At 36.6% G+C, this 20186-nt stretch overlaps 1 pseudogene across 1 annotated transcript; it reads left to right on the top strand.

The window, feature by feature from the left end:
• The first annotated feature begins 14430 nt into the window (after positions 1 to 14430).
• On the top strand, positions 14431 to 16609 carry LOC308272232 (proton-coupled zinc antiporter SLC30A5-like; annotated as a pseudogene). Its single transcript has one exon. The product of its transcript is annotated as a proton-coupled zinc antiporter SLC30A5-like (transcript).
• Positions 16610 to 20186: the final 3577 nt, after the last annotated feature.

The raw sequence follows: 20186 nt of genomic DNA, 5'->3' as shown, positions 1-20186 counted from the left end.
CCTGGATTTTGAAATATTTTTTTAACCAGCTCTATAGCAAGGTAGATGGGTAGACGCCAATAACAAATGGAATAAAGACGAATAAGCAAGATTATTATTTTGATAAAGAAAACAGAAATGGCTGGGTGTGGTGGCATAGGCTTGTAATCCCAGCTTTTGGGAGGCTGAAACAGGAGGATCTGGGTTCATCACCAGTCTCAAGTACTTAGTGAGGCACTTTGCAACTCAATGAGACTCTGTTTCAAAATAAACAATAAAAAATAGGGCTAGGAGTATAGCTGTAGGTACAATGCCCCTGGGTTCCATTCCCAGTACTGCAAACAAAACAACGACAACAACAACAATAAAAAAAAAAAAACCAGAAATGAAGATGGAAGGTCAAGAATCAAAATGAAACTATCCATCATACTGATTTTACTGTATTTTTTTTTTTCAGATATGGAGAAACACTGGCTATCTCAAAAGCATGAGAGGCCCAATAGCATGAGGGCAGTCCCTGGGATCTTTGAGATCCTTCCTATATAGGGGTCCTAGGTGAGAGGTGACAAGGGACACGTGACTGGATTTAAGGTATGGACTTTCACCTCCTGGAATCAATATGTATTGGCTGGATGGTATCTGACCTTGTTCCTCCTAATGAATCCTTTGTCTACTAGGCCACTCCGGAATCTCAGGTGGGGAAAAAGGGCCATTCTGATTTTACAGTATTAATTGTATAAAGGACTCGCTTCCAATTTGAGCTGTTTTTTCACTAAATGTCTTTGAGCTACAGTTTGTTTTAAATGGAGAATGATAAGACTTGCTTCACTGGGTCATTGTGACATATATATGAGATAAAAATATTAACTTATATGGGGTTTTATTGCTTTATTTTTTCCTTCTGTATTTTCCAAGAGGGTCCTTTATGTACCATTTTCTTAGGCATTATTTTTAAGGAGAAAAGCAGGTGTTTGAAGACAAAGGTTTTTCTCTTTTGTGGATGCTTCATCTTCTCAAAGAGATTGTGTTTGGTGGGTTGGGGCAGGTGGTGGGGATAGGGAGGAAGGGGGTATCCCTGCAGAAAGAGAAATGCTATTAGAAAGTGGATATTTCTGTCAAGTTTACAAAAGAGATGAAGGAAGTTCCATGAAGATGGGAACTACTTTTCTAGTGGGTGGGTTTCCACAGGTGAAGAGTGTGTAGCAGATACAACGCTAATACTGGGGCTACCAGCCCTGGTAAATATTACTGTGTTGAAAAGGAGGTGGTAGCCGGGTGTGGTGGCACACGCTTGTAATCCCCACGCTTGGGAGTCTGAGACAGGAGGATCGCGCAGGTTCAAAGCCAGCCTCAGCTACTTAGTGAGGCTCTCAGCAGTTTAGTGAGACCCCGTTTCCAAATAAATTATAAAATAGGTCTGGGAGTATAGCCTGGAGATAGAAAGCCTCTGGGTTCCACCCCCAGTACCAAAAAAAAAAAAAAAAAAAAAAAAAAAAGAGGTGGTATGGCAACTGCATATTTCCAAGGGACTACTGGGCTTGAATAGTAAACATCTCAATGGTGGCCCATGTGGACCAAAACCTAGAGAGAGTTCTCTGCTTGTTTTTCTCTTGAAAACTTACCCACCTGGGCTGATTAACCACAGTAATTGTTGTCCAGTTTGTCACACTATGTAAGCCTCATAAACACATGCAGGGCATTATATAATCCCCTCAGACTACCTTCTCACATACTCTGGAATCTATCTTTTCTTCTTGGCAAGGGAATCCATATGTCAAGTAGTTAGAGAACTTTGATAAAGAATTTAATATATTTCACTGCATAGACAGCTTTTGTTGCACAGAAGCTCTTTTCTCCAAAAATCTTTTCCATCTTATAAAGCATGTAAATATAGCAAGAAAGTTAAAACTATTATAAGATCCCTGAACACTGTCTGCAAACTCAACTGGTATGAATCTTATTTATAAGAATAACAGAGAATTGCATTTTTGTGCATGTTTATGTGTGTTTTGGGGAACTGAACTCAAGGGAATTATACCTCTGAGCTATATTCCCCAGTCCTTTATTAAAATTTTTTGTTTGTTTTGAAACAAGGTCTCCCTAAGTTGCTGAGAATTTCACTCTGTTGCTGTGGCTGTTCTCAAACCTGCAATTTTCCTGTCTCATCCTCCCAAGTATTGGGATTGCATGCAAGCACCACCATGTCAGGTTCTGTGTATTGTATTGTATGCATTTAAAAACATTAACCTGAGAAAGAGTCCAAACTTTACCAGTTTGCTGAAGAGTTACGTAGCATGTTCAGAACTCTTAAGACTAGGTGAATCTACCCGTGTGAATAAACATTTAAAACTACTACCACAGGGTGGTGCTATTGTTTTAAGAGTGAGGAAGAGGAGCGCAAGCTGGCTGAATAATACAACTTTCTTTATATAAACACATAGACATTAGATGATACACTTTTCATATATGTCTGTGTGGTGCTAGGTATTGAATCCAGGGACATTGTGCCTTTGAACTACACCCTCAGCCCTTTTTATTTTTATTTTTTTTCCCCAAACATAGTCTTACTATATTGCTAATAGTCTTGCCATTTGCTGAGGCTGGTCTTGAACATACAATTCTCCCATCTCAGCCTCCCAAGTATTGGTATTACAGGCATACATCCCCATGCCAGCTGAACAATACACTTTTGAACAATGATTGGGTCATCAAAGAATCAAGGGAGAAATTTAAAAATAATTAGAATCAAACAAGGATAAATATACAACATATGAGAATCTCTGGGATATTATGAAGGTAGTTCTAAGAGGAAAGGTTTTTTTTTAATATATGAATGACGCTGGGTGTGGTGGCGCACGCTTGTAATCCCTTCGCTTGGGAGGCGGAGACAGGAGGATCATGCAGGTTCGAAGCCAGCTGCGCTGGCTTAAGAGACCCTGTTTCCAAATAAAAAAGTATATTAAAAAAAACAATAGGTCTGGGAGTGTAGCACAGGGGTAGAAGGGCTTCCAGGAACTCCAGTACCACCAAATATTTGGAAAATCTAGAAGAAATTAATAAATTCCTAGACACACAGGACCTACCAAAATTGAGCCAAGAGTATATAGAAAACCTAAACAGACCAGTAACAAGCAATGAAACTGAAGTAGTAATAAAAAGGGTTTTAACAAAGAAATGGATTCTCAGTTGAATTCTACCAGCTCTTTAAAGAATAATTGAGGAGCCCACACTCCTCAAATTATTCCATGAAATAGAAAAGAGGGAGGAGAAGCACTTCCAAGTTTATTCTATGAAACCAGTTTTATCCTGAAACCTAAACCAGATAAAGGACATATTGATTAAAGAAGAATGCAGATCAATATTCTTGATGAAAATAAATGCAAAATCATTAAAAATTGTTAGAAAATCAAACTGGGCATAGTGGCACAGACTTGTAATCACAGCATTCGGGAGGTTGAGACAGGAAGATCGTGGTTCTCAGACAGCTTCAGTTACTTAGTGAGGCCCTTTGCAACTCAGTGAGACCCTGCTTCAAAATAAAGAATAAAAAATAGGCCAGGGAGTGTAGCTTGGAGTTAAAATGTCCCTGTGTTCCATCCCCAGACCCACACACACACACAAAAAAAATAGGGCTGAAGGTGTAGCTTGGAGGTAGAATGCCCCTGGGTTCCATCCCCAGTACCACAAAACAAAAAATTATTAGAAAATCATATTCAGTAATAGATTAAGAAGATCGGGCATCATTCTCAAGATGTTTCTATTACAGAGATGTAAGGATAGTTTAACATAAGCAGATCAATAGGAGGACCTCAACATCATAATGGCTATACATGATAAATTCAAAGCCAATTTCATAGTGAATGGAGAAAAACCAAAGCATTTCCTCTAAGATCAGGAATAAAAAAAGAATATTCACTCTCACCACTTCTGTCCACTAAAGTACTTGTGCGTTTAGCTAGAGCAATTAGTCAATAAAAAGAAGTAAAAGAGCTATAAATAGGAAAGGAAGAAAACAAATTATTACTGTTTGCAGATGATATGATTTTTTACTTTAAAAACAAAAGACTCCACCAGAAGACTTCTAGAGACATCTAATAAAAAAATTCAGTAAGATAATAGGATAAAAATCAACATCAAAAATTAATAGCTTTTCTACACACCAATAGCAAATCCACTGACAAAGAAACCAGGAAAGCAATTCTATTAAAAATAGCCTCATATCCTTTTGGTTCATAAGCGTAATGATTGAGTGTTGATGCCTTCATGCCTTTGTGTGAAAAGTGTCTCCTTTCTGAACCTTGTTACGTTGTTGGCACTTTACCTATCTGATGTGAAAAATAATAAAAAGAATAAAAATAGCCTCAAAAACAAAATTTAAAACTCTAGGCATAAATCTGTCGAAAGGAAGTAAGAGATTTCTTCAATGAAAATTATAGAACACTGGAGAAAGATACTGAAGAAGACACTAGAAGAATTACCATGTTCATGGAGAGGCAGAATGCATATTAAAATGTCTATATTGCCAAATGCAATTATAGAATCAAAGTAATCTCCATCAAAATACCAATAACATTCTTTTCTTTTTTAAAAAAATATTGGTGCACTGTAGTCATACATCTTATTGGGGTACAAGATGTTACAGGCATACATGCACACATCGCTTATTTAGTCCTGCATTTTCCATCCTATTTCCTCCCTTCTCCCTCATCATGTTTGGCTTACTGATTGACTTTGATATGTTTATGTATATGCACCATGAACATTATGTAGATTTCCTCTTTCTACCTCCTTTCCTCCTTGGTTAGGTTGCCTTATTTGCTCATCTATCTTCTTCCTCATCTAGAGTTCCTCTATAACCCTTCTTCTCCCTAGCTTCTGCATATTAGGGAGAGCATCCAATTTTGTACTTTTGTGACTGACTAATCTCACTTAGCATAATGTTCTTCAGTTCCATCCATTTCCCTGCAAATGACATAATTTTGTTCTTTACAGCTGGGTAAAATTCCATTGTGTACATATCCCATAGTTTTATAATCCATTTATATCCTAACGGACATCTTGGCTGGTTCCATGGCTTTGCAATTGTGCATTGTGCAGCTATGAACATAGATACACATGCATTAATTTGGTAGTTTGGTTCCCATTCTTTTGGGTAGATACCCATAAGCAGTATTGCTGGATCAAATGGTAAGTTCATTCCCATTCTTCTGAGGAAACTCCATACTGTTTTTCAGAGTGGTTGTACTAATTTGCAATGTCACCAACAATGTAATAGAGTTCCCATTTCTTCACATCCTTGCCAGCACTTGTTGTTTGTATTTTTAATGATTGCTATACTAGTTGAAGTTAGGTGAAATCTCATGGTAGTTTTGATTTGCATCTCTCTGATTGCTAATGATGTTGAACATTTTTTCATACATTTATTGGTCTTTTTAAATTTTTTTATTGGTGCATTTGTAGTCATACATCTTAATGGGATAAAAGACGTGTGTAGACATACATGCACACATCACCCAATTAGCCCTTACCCAATCCCCACCCCATTCCCTCCCCATCCTTCCTTCCCATGCTTGGCTTAGTTATTGCTATTGATACATTTCTTTAAGTACATCATGTGCTTTAGAGAGTTTCCCTCCTCCCCTCTTCCATCCCTTCAGTTAGGTTGTCTTATTTGCTTCTCTACAGGATTTCCATCTTCATCTAGAGTTCCTCCTGTTACCCATTTCTCCTTAGCTTTCACATATTAGGGAAAGCATCCAATTTCTTATTTTTTGTGACTGACTAATCTCACTTAGCATAATGTCCTCTGGTTCTATCCATTTCCCTGTAAATGATGTAATTGTGTTTTTCTTTATGGCTGTGTAAAATCCCATTGTGTACATATCCCACAGTTTTGTAATCCATTCATCTGTTGATGGACATCTTGGCTGATTCCATAGTTTGGCAATGGTGAATTGTGCAGCTATAAACATAGACATGCATGCGTTAGTTTGGTAGTTTAGTTTCCTTTCTTTTGAGTAGATACCCAGAAGTGGTATTGCTGGATCAAATGGTAAATTTGTTCCCATTCTTCTGAGGATCCTCCATACTGTTTTCCAAAGTAGCTGCACTAATTTGCAATCCCATCAACAATGTTTTAGAGTTCCCACTTCTCCACACCCTCACCAGCATTTGTTGTTGTTTGTGTTTTGAATGATTGCCATTCTAGTTGGAGTTAGGTGAAATCTCAGGATAGTTTTGATTTGCATCTCTCTGATTGCCAATGATGTTGAGCATTTTTATGCATTTATTGACCATTTGAATGTCTTCTTTAGTTTAGTTCACTTGCCCATTTTTTAATTTGGTTATTTATTTTCTTAGTGTTGAGTTTCTTGAGTTATCTGTATATTCTAGATATTAGTCCTCTATCAGAGGAGTAGTTGGCAAAAATCTTCTCCCATTCTGTTGGCTCTCAGTTGAGATTCTTGACAGTTTCCTTTGCTGTGCAGAAGCTCTTCAGTTTTATGTAATCCCATGTATTGATTCACCTTTTAGTTTCTTGTGCCTTTGGGGTCTTGTTGAGAAAGTTTTTATCTGTGCCCATGTGTTGCAGTGTTGGACCTATGCCCTCTTCAAGGAGCCTCAAGGTCTCTGGTCTAATTTCCAAATCTTTGGTTCATTTTGAATTGACTCTTGTGCAGGGTGAGAAAGTATGATTTATTTCCAATTTTTGCATATGGTTAACCAGTTTTTCCAACACCATTTGTTGAACAGGCTATCTTTTTTCCCAGAGTATGTTTTGGCTCCTAAGTGTGTGGATTTGTGTCAGAGTCTTCTATTCTGCTCCACTGGTCTGTGTTATTTGTTTTTGTGCCAGTATCATGCTATTTTTATTACAGTGGCTTTGTAGTATAGTTTAAAGTCAGGTAGTGTGATTCCTCCTGCATGGTTTTTGTTGCTGAGAACTACTTTGGCTATTTGGGTTTCTTGTTGTTCCAAATGAATTTAAGGACTAATATTTCTTTGTCTGTGAGGAATGTTCTTGGTAATTTAATGGGTATTGCATTGAACCTGTAGATCACTTTTGGAAGTATGGCCATTTTTATGACATTTATTCTCCCTATCCATGAACATGGAAGATCTTTCCATATTCTAAGGTATTTTTTTATTTCTTTTTTCAATGTTTAAAATTTTTCTTTGTAACTGGGCATGGTGGCACATGCTTGTAATCCCCACGCTTGGGAGGCTGAGACAGGATGATCACACAAGTTCGAAGGCAGCCTCAGCTACTTAGTGAGGCTCTCAGCAACTTAGTGAGACCCTGTTTCCAAATAAAATATAAAATAGGTCTGAGAGTATAGCCCAGAGGTAGAAAGCCCCTGGGTTCCACTCCTAGTACCACCAAAAAAAATTATTTGTAGTGGTCTTTTACCTCCTTTGTTACGTTTATTCCTAAGTATTTTATTTTTTTGTGGGAAATCCTGAGGGGAAATGTTTTCTGGATTTCTTTTTTAGTGGATTTATGGATGGTATACAGAAAAGCTTCTGATTTTTAAAGATTGATTTTGTATTCAGATACTTTGCTGAATTTGTTGATCAGTTCTATAAGCCTTTTGGTTGAGTTTGTTGGGTCTTCTAAGTGTAATATCATGTCATTTGCAAATAAAGTTCGAGTTCTTCTTTTCCTATTTGTACTCCTTTGATTTCTTTTTCTTGCCTTATTGCTCTGTCTAGAGTCTCAAATACTATATTGAAGAGAAGTGGTAATAATACACATTTTTATCTTGTTCCTATTTTTAGGGGGAATTCTCAACATTTTCTCCATTTAATATTATGTTGGCTGTGGGCTTATTATAGATTGCCTTTATGATATTGAGGTATGTTCCTTCTATCCCAATTCTCTGCAGTGCTTTTATCATAAATGGATGTTAGATTTTATCAAACGTTTTTTCAGCATCTATTGAAATGATCATGTGATTTTTGTCTTTTATTCTGCTTATATGATGAATTACATGGATTGATTTTCATATGCTGAACCAGCCTTGCATCCCTGGGATAAACCCTACCTGGTCAAGGTGTATGATTTTCTTGATGTGTTTTTCAATACATGTCGCCAGTATTTTGTTTAGCAATTTTGCATGCAAGTTCATCAAAGATATAGGCCTGTAGTTTTCCTTCCTTGAACTGTCTTTATTTGATTTTGGTATTAATGTGATGTTGGCTTCATAGAATGTATTTGGGAGAGTCCCCTTTTTTTTCTATCTCATGAAATAGATTGAGGAGTATCGAGATTAGCTCTGCTATTAAGGTTTTATAAAATTCACTTGGGAAACCATCAGGTCCTGGGCTTTTCTTTGATGATCTTTTGAATTTCTTCTTTTGTAAAATATTTATTTAGTTCACTTGCCCATTTTTTGATTGGGTTATTTGTTTTCTTAGTGCTGAGTTTTTTTTTAAATTCTCTGTTTATTCTAAGTATTAGTCCTCTATCAAAGGAATAGTTGGCAAAAAATTTCTCTCATTCTTTCAGCTCTCTGTTGAAGTTCTTGGTAGTTTCCTTTGCTATACAGAAGCTCTGTAGTTTAATGAAATCTCATATATTGATCCTTCTTTTAATTTCTTGTACCTTTGAGGTCTTGTTGAGAAAGTTTTCACCTGTGCCTCTGTGTTGAGTTGGACCTATGCCCTCTTCAAGAAGCTGTAGGGTCTCTGGTCTGATTTCCAAGTCTTCGGACCATTTTGAATGGACTCTTGTGCAGAGTGATAATGTGGGATTTATTTCCACTTTTTGCATATGGTTAGCCAGTTTTGCCAACACTAGTTGAAGAGGCTCTCTTTTTTTCTAATATGTGTTTTTGGTACCTTTGTCAAAAATCAATTGTAAGTGTAAGGATTCATTTCTGAGTGTTCTATTCTGCTCCATTGGTCTATGTATCTGTTTTTGTGCCAGTACTAGGCTGTTTTTATTATTATGGCTATATATCATAGTTTGAAATCAGGTATTATGATGCCTCCTGCATGATTCTTGTTGCTAAGAACTACTTTAGCTATTCTGGGTTTTTGTTGTTGTTGTTGTTCCAAATGAATTTAAGGATTGATTTTTTTTCCATTGTCTCTGAGGAATGACCTTGGTACTTAATGGGTATTACATTAATTATTTAGATTAATTTTGGAAGAATTGACACTTTGATAGTTATTCTGCTTATCCAAGAACATAACATTTTCCCATCTTCTAAGGTATTCTTTGATTTCTTTTTTCAATGTTTTATAATTTTCTTTGTAAAGTTCTTTTACCTCCTTGGTTAGGTTTATTTCTAAGAATTTTTGTGTGTGTGGGATATCCTGAGTGGAAATGTTTTCTGGATTCCATTTTCAGTGGATTTATGGTTGGAATACAGGAAAGCTTTTAATTTTTTAAGATTTATTTTGTATCTAGACAGCTGAATTTGTTGATCGGTTCTATAATTTTTCTGGCTGAGTTGTTGGGTCATCTAATTATAGTATCATGTTATCTGAAATAGGTATAGTTTTAGTTCCTTAGTTCCTCTTTTCCTCTTTGTACTCCTTTGATTTTCTTCTCTTGCATTATTACTGTGGCTAGAGTCTCAAGTACTATATTGAAAAGAAGTGGTGATAATGAACATCCTTGTCTTGTTTCTATTTTTAGGGGGAATTCTTGCAGTTTTTCCTCATTTAATAGAATGTTGGCTGTGGGCCTATTTTATATTGCCTTTATGATGCTGAGGTATGTTCCTTCTATCCCAATTCTTTGTAGTCCTTTTAGCTAGCATAAATGGGTGTTGGATTTTGTTGAACACTTTTTTAGTGTCTATTGAAATGATTATGTGATTTTTTTTGGTCTTTGGTTCTTTTTATGTGATGAGTTACATGGATTGTTTTTTGTATGTTGAACCAGCCTTGCATCCCTGGGATGAACCCTACTATGGTGTATGATTCTCTTGATGTGATTTTAAATGTGTGTTGCTAGTATTTTATTTAGCAGTTTTGTGTCTAAGTTCATCAATTATGTAGGCCTATTTTATTTTTTGAGCTGTTTTTACTTGGTTTTGATATTAATGTGATATTGGCACTGTGTAATGTATTTGGGACAGTCCTCTTTCTATTTCACAGAATAGATTAAAGAGTGTTGGGATTAGCTCTTCAATAAAGGTTTTGTAAAATTTACTTGAGAGACCATCTGGTCCTAGGCTTATGTTTAATGGTAAACTCTTTATTGCTGCTTCAATATCTTTGATGGCTATTGGTTGGTTTAAATTTTATATATCTTCTTGGTTCAATTTATGAAGGTTGTATGTGTTCAGAAAATTCTCAGTTTTGTCTAAGTTTTTCATTTTGTTGGAATACAGATTTTCAAAGGAGTTTCTGATAATCCTCTTAATTTCCATATTTTCTTTTTCATCTCTTATTTTAGTATTTTGGATTGATTCTCTCTTTTGGTCAAGTTATCTAATGGTTTACCCATCTTTTTTACTTTTTAGAGAAACCAGCTTTTGGTTCTGTTGATTTTTTTCTGTATTGTTCTTTTATTCTCTACTTCATTGATTTATGCTCTGATTTTAATATTTTCCTGTCTTCTACTGGCTTTGTGGCTAGACTGTTTCTGTTTTTCAAGAGCTTTGAGGTGTATAATTAGGTTTTTTATTTGGTGCTATAAATTTTCCCCTTTATACTGCTTTCAAGGTGTCCGAGATGTTTTGATATGTTGTGCCTTTATTTTCATTTGTTTTTAGGAATTTCTTAATTTTATCCCTTACTTCTTCAATGACTCATTTCTCCTTCAGCAGCATAGTGTTCAGTCTCCACATGTTTATGTGGTTACTCTGGGTCTTCCTATAGTTGATTTCTAGTTTCATTCCAGTGTGGTCTTAAAATATGTAGAGAAGTATGTCACATTTTTTAAATTTCCTAGTGCTCACTTTGTGAACCAGGATGTGGTCCATTTTGGAGAAGGTTCCATGAGCAGCTGAGAAAAATGTGAACTTTGCTGTAGTTGGGTGGAATATTCTGTATGCGTCTAATAAGTCCATTTGGTTTATGGTGTTCTTTAGGTCTGAAGCATCTTTACTGATCTTTGGTCTAGAAGATCCGTCTAGCAGTGTGAGAGGAGTGTTGAAATTTCCCAGTATTATTGTATTGGGACTTATGTGTGACTTAATGTCACAAAGAGTTTGTTATATGAAAGTGGCTACACCTATGTTTGGGACACAAATGTTGGCTACTGCTATTTTCTATTGCTGGATTGTTCCTTTTACCAGTAAAAATGACCTGCTTTGTCTTTTCTGTTAAACTTGAGCTTGAAGTCTAATTTTTCTGATATCATAGTTGCTACTCCTGCTTGTCTTTGAGTTCTACTGGCATGGATCACCTTGCTCCAGCCCTTCACTTTTAGTTTGTGACTATTTTTACTTGTAAAGAGTGGTGTGTTTCTTGCAGGTAACATACAGATGGATTCTGTTTTTTCATCCATTTTGCCACCTTATGTGTTTTTACTAGGGAGTTGAGGTCATTTATGTTCAGTGTGATTATTAAGAGATTATTCTAATTTCTAACATTTTGAATTTTAACTTCTGTTTGAGGTAGTGTGTGCTCTTCTTTGCTTAATTGTTTGTTTGGCAGAAATTATTGTTTCTCTGGTTCTGGCATTTATTATTTATTTCTTCTTTGTAGTTAATCTTTTTGAGTTTTTCTCTAGTGCTGGTTTCAAAGACATAAATTTTTTCAGCTTCTGTTTGTCATGGAAGATTTTTATATATCAAATTTGAGAGAGAGTTTTTCTGGGAAGGAAATTTTTAGCTGCAAGTTGTTTTCTTTTAAAGTTTAGAATATGTTGCTCCAGACACTCCTGGCTTTCATGACTTGGGTTGGGAAGTCTGGAGTGATTCTCATTTGTTTGCCTCTGAATGTCACTTGGTATATTGATTTTTTTGCCTTTAAGAATCTCTTCTCTGTTTCTACATTAGTCAGTTTTACTATAATGTGGCATGGTGAATCCTTTTTCTGATCTTGTCTAAATGGGATTCTATAAGTTTCCTCTACCTGTTTATTGACCTTATTTTCTATGCTAGAAAAATTTTGTGATATCATATCTTTGAAGAGATTGTTGATCCCCTTTGTTTTACCTTCTATGCCTATTATTGTTAAGTTAGCTCTTTTAAAACGGGCCCATATCTCTTCAATGTTCAATTCATGCTGCCAAATTCATTTTTTTCTAAATTATATACTATATAATCCCCTTTGTTTGATCCCTTTTGTTTCACATTCTATGCCTATTATTATTAAGTTAGCTCTTTTAAAATGGGCCCATATCTCTTCAATGTTCAATTCGTGCTGCCAAATTCATTTTTTTCTAAATTATATACTATATGTTCATTTTGGAGATATCATCTTCTAGGAATGAGATTCTATTTTCCTTGTGGTCTAATCTATTGTTAATACATGAAAGAAAAAAGGACAGGGATGGAGATAAAAAGGGTAGATATGTATGAGGGAAGAAGCTTTTAAAAGGTGTGGAGAAGAGAGCAAACAAACAAGCACACACACACAGACACAGCAAAATAACAAAATGACCACAAAATAATACAAACCTAAAAATATACAAATAATATACAGTGTTAGTGAGTGCTGCTCTAAATATTGGGAGGATGCGGTGAGCTTGGTGGCCTGTGCTGCAAGTCATTGCTGGAGTCTGCGCAGGTGGGGTCAACCACTTAATTCCACTGAGAGGTAGCTGCTTACTTTGTTTTAGGGTACTGGCTTTTTTGCTGGGGCGGGGGTTTCTCTGGAGGATGCAGTGCTGGCAGTCTTGGCATTGTGAGCCAAGATGGAAATGCTGTGGCTACTATGGCCACGACCAGAGATGGGTGGGGTACTATTCTGCTCTCTCTACTGCCTTCTAGCTTTGTTTCTGCTGCCTTTTAATTCTTGGTGTTCTGTTCAAATTTATACTGGTTACTTTCTTTTGTCAAGATGCTGTTTTCATGGCAATAGATATCAAGTGTTAACAAGACTGATATGTGCTGCTTCCCTCAGTCGCCATCTTCACAGAAGTCCTCAAAATGTTGTATTTATATTCAATGGCATTTTATTCAGCCATAAAGAACAAAATTATGTCATTTGCAGGAAAATGGATGGAACTTGAGAATATCATATTAAGTGAAATAAGCTAGACTCAGATAATCAAGTATTGTATGTTTTCTCCCATGTGTGGAGGGATTGTCTTATTAAAATATGAGAGAAGAAGCCGGGTGTAGTGGCGCACGCTTGTAATACCCACTCTTGGGAGGCTGAGACAGGAGGATCGCACAGGTTTGAAGCCAGCCTCAGTTACTGAGTGAGGCTCTCAGCAACTTAGTGAGACCCTGTTTCCAAATAAAATATAAAATAGATCTTGGAGTATAGCCCAGAGGTAGAAAGGAAGCTGATATGGGAACAGAGATGTCAGAACACTCACACGCATCACATAATTACAGAATTTAAGTCTCAAGATGGAAAAGTCACTGATTCTTCTCTGAACCAAAATTTACAGTGTAGTATTAATGAAAAATAGTGGCAATAGCTGTGAAAAGTAAAAGTAGATGATCCAAGCTGAATGAACTTACTGAATCGAGGATAACCTTTGTGCTAAATCTAATGATCTACCTAGTAATAAAAATATTTTTATACCACTTTGTAGTAAAAGTTGGTAAAAGCATGGTATTCTGTTATATAAAAAAAATCTCATTTATTGAACAGCACAGCATAATATACAGCTTCCATAGTTTAGTTGGCACACCCTAATCTCAATCTATAATTCTCTATGGGTCCTTCATGTTAATAAACATTGTAGAGATTTAATTTTCTTATTTACTTTTTGTTACCTATCTTACAAAAGAGCCCCTGCCAATAAAAAGAAAGCCAAATACCCATCTCTTTAAAAGAAAATTAAGCCCAGAGACCCCCACCCAACCCCATTTGGATATAAGATTAGTATATAAACTAATAATACAACAGTGTTTTGCTTTATTCTGGGGGTTGGAGAGGAGACCAAGTTTAGGAAAGAAATTAATTAAAGGACTACAAATGCAGAAATAATTATTGGACTATTAATACACAAATGAGCAATTAGAATCATTTTCTTGAGAAGACTCAACTTTTAAAAGAAAAATTTTAATCACTGTTTCAACAAACATTTGTATGAAGTAGAAATTAGTTTCAATAACATTAGTAGAGAACATGTTATAGAAAGTGGAGGTAACAAGATGTAAAATTCTGGCAGCAATTTCTACTCTTTTATTACTTAAAATGGACTGGAGGAGGTCCCAGCCAGTGCGGCCTCTCGGGAGCCACCAGTGGCTTAGGCCAGACGCGGGTGCTTGAGACCAGAGCCAGAGCCAGAGCCCAACTCGCCCAGCTGCTGCCGCGGGGGAGGGTGGGGGCGGCTCCTGAGCCCTGCAATGGAGAAGAACAGCGGGGATGCGCTGTCCGGTGGATGTGCCCAGCTCTCAATTAACAAAATATATTGTATTGCTACCTTTCAATAAATTTTTGAAAGCTGTGGGACTCTTTGAATCATATGATCTCCTAAAAGCTGTTCACATTGTTCAGTTCATTTTTATATTAAAACTTGACACTGCATTTTTATGGCTTTTTTTTTCAAAAGCCATTCTCTTCTGGGAAAAGTATTACCAAATATCAGGATTTTGCTGCTATTTGAACATAATGATATCGTCATCTTGTTACTAAGTGTATTGTTCACTAGTTCTGGAGGACGACCAGCCAAGACAACGGGAGTTGCTTTTTTCATAATTGCTGTAATCTCTTTACTGCTCTTCAACAATGATGACCTCATGGCTAAGATGGCTGAAAACCCTGACGGGCATCGTGACAGTGCTCTAACTCACATGCTTTACACAGCTATTGCCTTCTTCCGTATTGCAGATGACAAGGGTGGAGTACTGTTGCTAGTACTAGCTTTGTGTTGCAAAGTTGGTTTTCATACAGCTTCCAGAAAGCTCTCTATAGATGTCGGTGGAGCTAAACGTCTTCAAGCTTTATCCCAGCTTGTTTCTGTGCTTCTCTTGTGCCCATGGGTCATTGTTCTTTCTGTGACAACCGAGAGTAAAGATGAGTCTTGGTTTTCTCTCATTATGCCATTCACAACGGCTATCTTTTTTGTCATGATCCTGGATTTCTATGTGGATTCAATTTGTTTGGTCAAAATGGAAGTTTCCAAACGTGCCCGCTATGGATCCTTTTCTATTTTTATTAGTGCTTTACTTTTTGGAAAATTTTGGACTCATCCAATAGCAGACCAGTTTTGGGCTATGAACAGAGCAGCTCACCAGGAGAACACTGAACACATCTTGTCTGGAGGAGTGGTAGTGAGCGCTGTATTCTTCATTTTGTCTGCCAACATCTTATCATCACCCTCCAAGAGCAGACAGAAAGGTACCCTTATTGGGTATTCTCCCAAAGGAACACCTCTTTATAACTTCATGGGTGATGCCTTTCAGCATAGCTCTCAGTCAATCCCTAGGTTCAATAAGGCATCACTGAAACAAATCCTTGAGGAGAGTGACTCTAGGCAAATCTTTTACTTCTTGTGCTTGAATCTGCTTTTTACCTTTGTGGAATTATTCTATGGTGTGTTGACCAATAGTCTGGGTCTGATCTCAGATGGATTTCACAATGCTCTTTGACTGTTCTGCTTTGGTCATGGGACTTTTTGCTGCCCTAATGAGTCGATGGAAAGCAACTCAGATATTCTCCTATGGGTATGGCTGAATAGAAATTCTCTCTGAGCGCCGGGCGTGGTGGCACATGCTTATAATCCCCGCACTTGGGAGGCGGAGACAAGAGGATTGCGTAGGTTAGAAGCCAACAGCGTTGGCTTAAGAGACCCTCAGTCTCAGTTGGAGGGCTGATAGTAAACCTTATTGGTATCTGTGCCTTTAGTCATGCCCATAGCCATAGTCATGGGGCTTCTCAAGGGAGCTGTCACTCATTTGATCATGGCCATTCACACCATATGCATGGACACTGTGACCATGGGCATGGTCACCGTGACCATGGGCACGGTCACAGCCACAGATCCACAGGTGGAGGCATGAATTCTAACATGAGAAGTGTATTTCTACATGTTTTGGCAGACACATTTGGCATTATCAGTGTGATTGTATCCACAATTCTTATAGAACAGTTTGGGTGGTTCATTGCTGATCCCCTCTGTTCTCTTTTTATTGCTGTATTAATATTTCTCAGTGTGGTCCCACTGATTAAAGATGACTGTCAAGTTCTACATCTGAGATTGCCACCAGAATATGTAAGAGAACTACATATTGCTTTAGAAAAGATACAGAAAATTGAAGGATTAATATCATACCGGGATCCTCATTTTTGGCGTCATTCTGCCAATATTGTAGCAGGAACAATTCATATACAGGTGACATCTGATGTACCGGAACAAATCTTAGTACAGCAGGTTACAGGAATACTCAAAGGTGCTGGAGCAAACAATTTAACAATTCAAGTAGAAAAAGAGGCATACTTTCAACATATGTCTGGCCTAAGTACTGGATTTCATGATGTTCTGGCTATGACAAAACAAATGGAGTCTATGAAGTACTGCAAAGATGGTACTTACATCATGTGAGATAACTCAGGAATCACTTTTGGGGTCTGAACAATAAAGATTTACAATACTACCAGAAGAACAAAAATTCCACATAATTGTACAAAAAGTTTTAACATTCCCTACTGTTGGATCAAGGAATATTTCTTAAAGAAAATTTAAGTATGGAATGAAGCATAATTGTTACAGAAAAATAATTACCATGTTTGAATTATGTGTATGAACATGATGCATCACATCATCTTCAAAAATGGACACATAATGATGGATTCTAGTGAAGACCAAAATTACTCCTGTGTGTTACTTTCTATCAGAACACATCTTTATTGCAAATATGTATTTACATGTTTATTACAAAGACCCAAATGAAAAATTTTTAGTCAATTTTTTGCATAGCCTAAGCATAAAATAGTAATAAAGGTTCTATAATTATGGATTATATATATATAATTGGTTTCTAATTATAACTTAAGTCCATCAAGTAAATCCGTATTGCCACTTTATATATATTTTTTTGTTTTGTTTTGTTTTGTTTTTTGGTGGTACAGGGGTTCCTGGAAGCCCTTCTTCCTCCAGGCTACACTCCCAGACCTATTTTATATTTTTATTTGGAAACAGGGTCTCTTAAGCCAGCACGGCTGGCTTCGAAACCTGCGTGATCCTCCTGTCTCCGCCTCCCAAGCGCAGGGATTACAAGTGTGTGCCACCATGCCCGGCTGTATTGCCACTTTAAATGTAAATTAAACTATTTAGAACAAACTTAAAGCACTGATTTGAGATAAGCAGTGAGAATAGAAAAGTATAACATTACAGTTTTTGATGTATTGCAAAACCAACCACTTTGTAAAATAAATTTTTTTTACTTTGGAGCCTGGAGGAGAAGGTGGTAGTTGGGTACTGGGTAGGGGTATAGATGAAATAAGATGACCATGTGATAATTATTAAAGCAGGGTAATAGGTAAATGGGGAATCTATATTGCTAATAGTTAATACATTTGATATTATATTGTTAATTGTTAATACATTTGATATTTTTCATTAAAATAAAATAATTACACACACTGCTAAAGAGCAGAATTCTCAGCATCAAGTGCATGAGAATTCATCTCAAACCACAGAATTAATGGAGATGAAAGATGAACATTGATGCAGAATAGGTTGGAGGGCACAGGAAATGAATAAACTAGAGGAAGTTGTAATACTGAGTCACAGGTTACTCAATCTCCAATTAGATTAGTTTTTTTGTGTGAGAAAAAGATTTTGCAACATTCCTATCAGGTCCAAATTTTTTTTTTATGAAACTTAAACTGTCCTGGCCTTCTATTTGTGGATGGGTATGTTTGGGGTTAAGGGGGTTGATGAGAGGGTCAGGAACTGAACTGTTAAAAAACATGAGACCTCTAGCATTTTTAAAGAGGCTGAAAGAGAGCTGATATTTTTATTATTGTTGTAAATTCTTCATGATTTTAAAAAGAGGAAGTCGTTTATTTCTATTAGCCATGATTTAATTGAAGATATTTGTTTAAAGAAATGTGTTTTATGTTCACTGACAAAAAAAATTCCCAGATTGTTTTAAGTGTATGCCTATGGGAGTTAATATTTTAAAAGGATAATGAAATAATCATAAATGCCTCTAACCACAAAAGCAAAAGAAACTTTAAATTGATCTTTCTCAGAATTCAGAAATTTCTCATATTTTTGTGTTTTTTTGGCAGAATAAAATAAGGAAGACATTTCTATTTTTAGTTTTACAAGGACAAGTAGAACTTACAACTTATTTTTTATAAATACAAACATAGTAATTTATTCTCTTAAATAAAGGAATCAATTTATTAATAGCAATGCAAGGCAACTTTTAAACCAAAAGACTTATAACTTATAGTAATGCAGTCATTTAAGTTATCTCATTGGTAATTTTTTTTTAAAATCCCACATCTAATATTAAGGTTGAGCCAAGAGGAGTCTAAAAGAAGAAGGATATGACTTAGAGAAAGTGGAAAAGCTGAATGTCACCTTCTGGCCCCAGAGGATTGTGGCAGAGAAGAAAAGAGACAGACTGAGGATCAATGAAGGGCTAGTCTCCCCTCTGAGCTTTGGCCAGATCAGGAACACCCATGGCAGTGAGCTTTGCCTCATTCCACATTTGGGGCTCCAGAGGAAGCTCATACAACCAACATGGGAGCAGCCTCAGCAAAGATCTCCATAGCACAACCACATTGCAGAGAGTATAGACTTGAGTTCAGCATCCCTGAGTTGGCTTTGGTTTCTAGGTGGCTAAGATGGAAAGTTTCTGCCTTTTCCTGAAAGAGTATGAAGAGGTGGTGAGTTAGGTACTAGGCATGATGCTGAGACCAGAAGCAAGTGTGGGAAATAGCAATTTGGCTCCGGTAAAATGAGTGGGCACTGAGGGGAGCTATTGAAATAAATGCAAATTCAAAAAGAAGGTCAAAGCAGAACCAATTATGACCTATCATAGAACCAAGACAAATCAACTGAAGACAAAGTAAATGCCTGAAGTTTCAACAGTACCGTGCTTTTTTTCTCATGGGCTTCCTCAACTCATAGGACAGCCTTTAAGAACAGAAGATACAGAGATAAATCCTCCCACTTATAGCTAGTTGATTTTTGACAAAGGTACCACAAACATGCATTGGAAAAAGGACAGCGTTTTCAACAAATGGTGTTGGGAAAACTGGATATCCATTTGCAGAAGAATAAGATTAGACCCATATCTCTCACCTTGCACAAAAGTCAACTTAATACGGATCAAAGACCTAGAAATTAGGCCATTCATCTGTTGATAGACACCTAGGCTTGTTCTATATCATAACTGATAAAAACATAGGTATGCAAGTATCACTATAGTGTTCTAACTTTAATTCTTTTGGAAAGATACTGAGAAGTTGTATAGCTAGGTCATATAGTGGTTCCATTCTTAATATCTTAAGGAACCTCCATACTGATCTCTATAGTGATTGTTCTAATATACAATCCTACCAATAGTGTATAAGAGTTCCTGTTTTTCCACATCCTTGCCAGTGTTTATTATTGTTTATATTCTTGATAATTGCCATTCTAACTGGAGTTAGATGAATCTCAGAGTGGTTTTGATTTTCATTTCCCTGATTGCTAATGATGCTAATGATGTTGAACTTTTTTTTTTTTTTTTTTTTTTTTGTGGGTCTGGAGGTGGAACCCAGGGGCATTTGACCTCTGAGCCACACCCCCTGCCCTATTTTTTATTCTTTATTTTGAAACAGGGTCTCACTGAGTTGCAGAGGGCCTCACTAAGTAGCTGAGGCTGTCTGCAAACTGCTATCCTCCAGGTCTCAGCCTCCCGAATGCTGGGATTACAAGCGTGCGCCACCACGCCCGGCTGATGTTGAACATTTTTATATATTTATTGACCATTTGTATTTCTTCTTTTTATAAGTTTCTATTTAAGTGCTTTATATGTCCAGTCACGGCTCAGATATTCAAAATTTGAGATAGCAAAGAAAGAAGAAAACGATTCCAGAACAAGGGTATGTATATATATGTTACTAGGATTAATCCCAGGGGCACTCTACCTTTGAGTTACACCCCCAGTCCTATTTTA

Source organism: Muscardinus avellanarius (genome assembly GCF_963383645.1).
Source record: "Muscardinus avellanarius genome assembly, chromosome: 13".
Lineage (NCBI taxonomy): Eukaryota > Metazoa > Chordata > Mammalia > Rodentia > Gliridae > Muscardinus > Muscardinus avellanarius.
The sequence above is the reverse complement of the archived record's forward strand: the minus strand, read 5'-3'. Positions and strand labels throughout refer to the sequence as shown.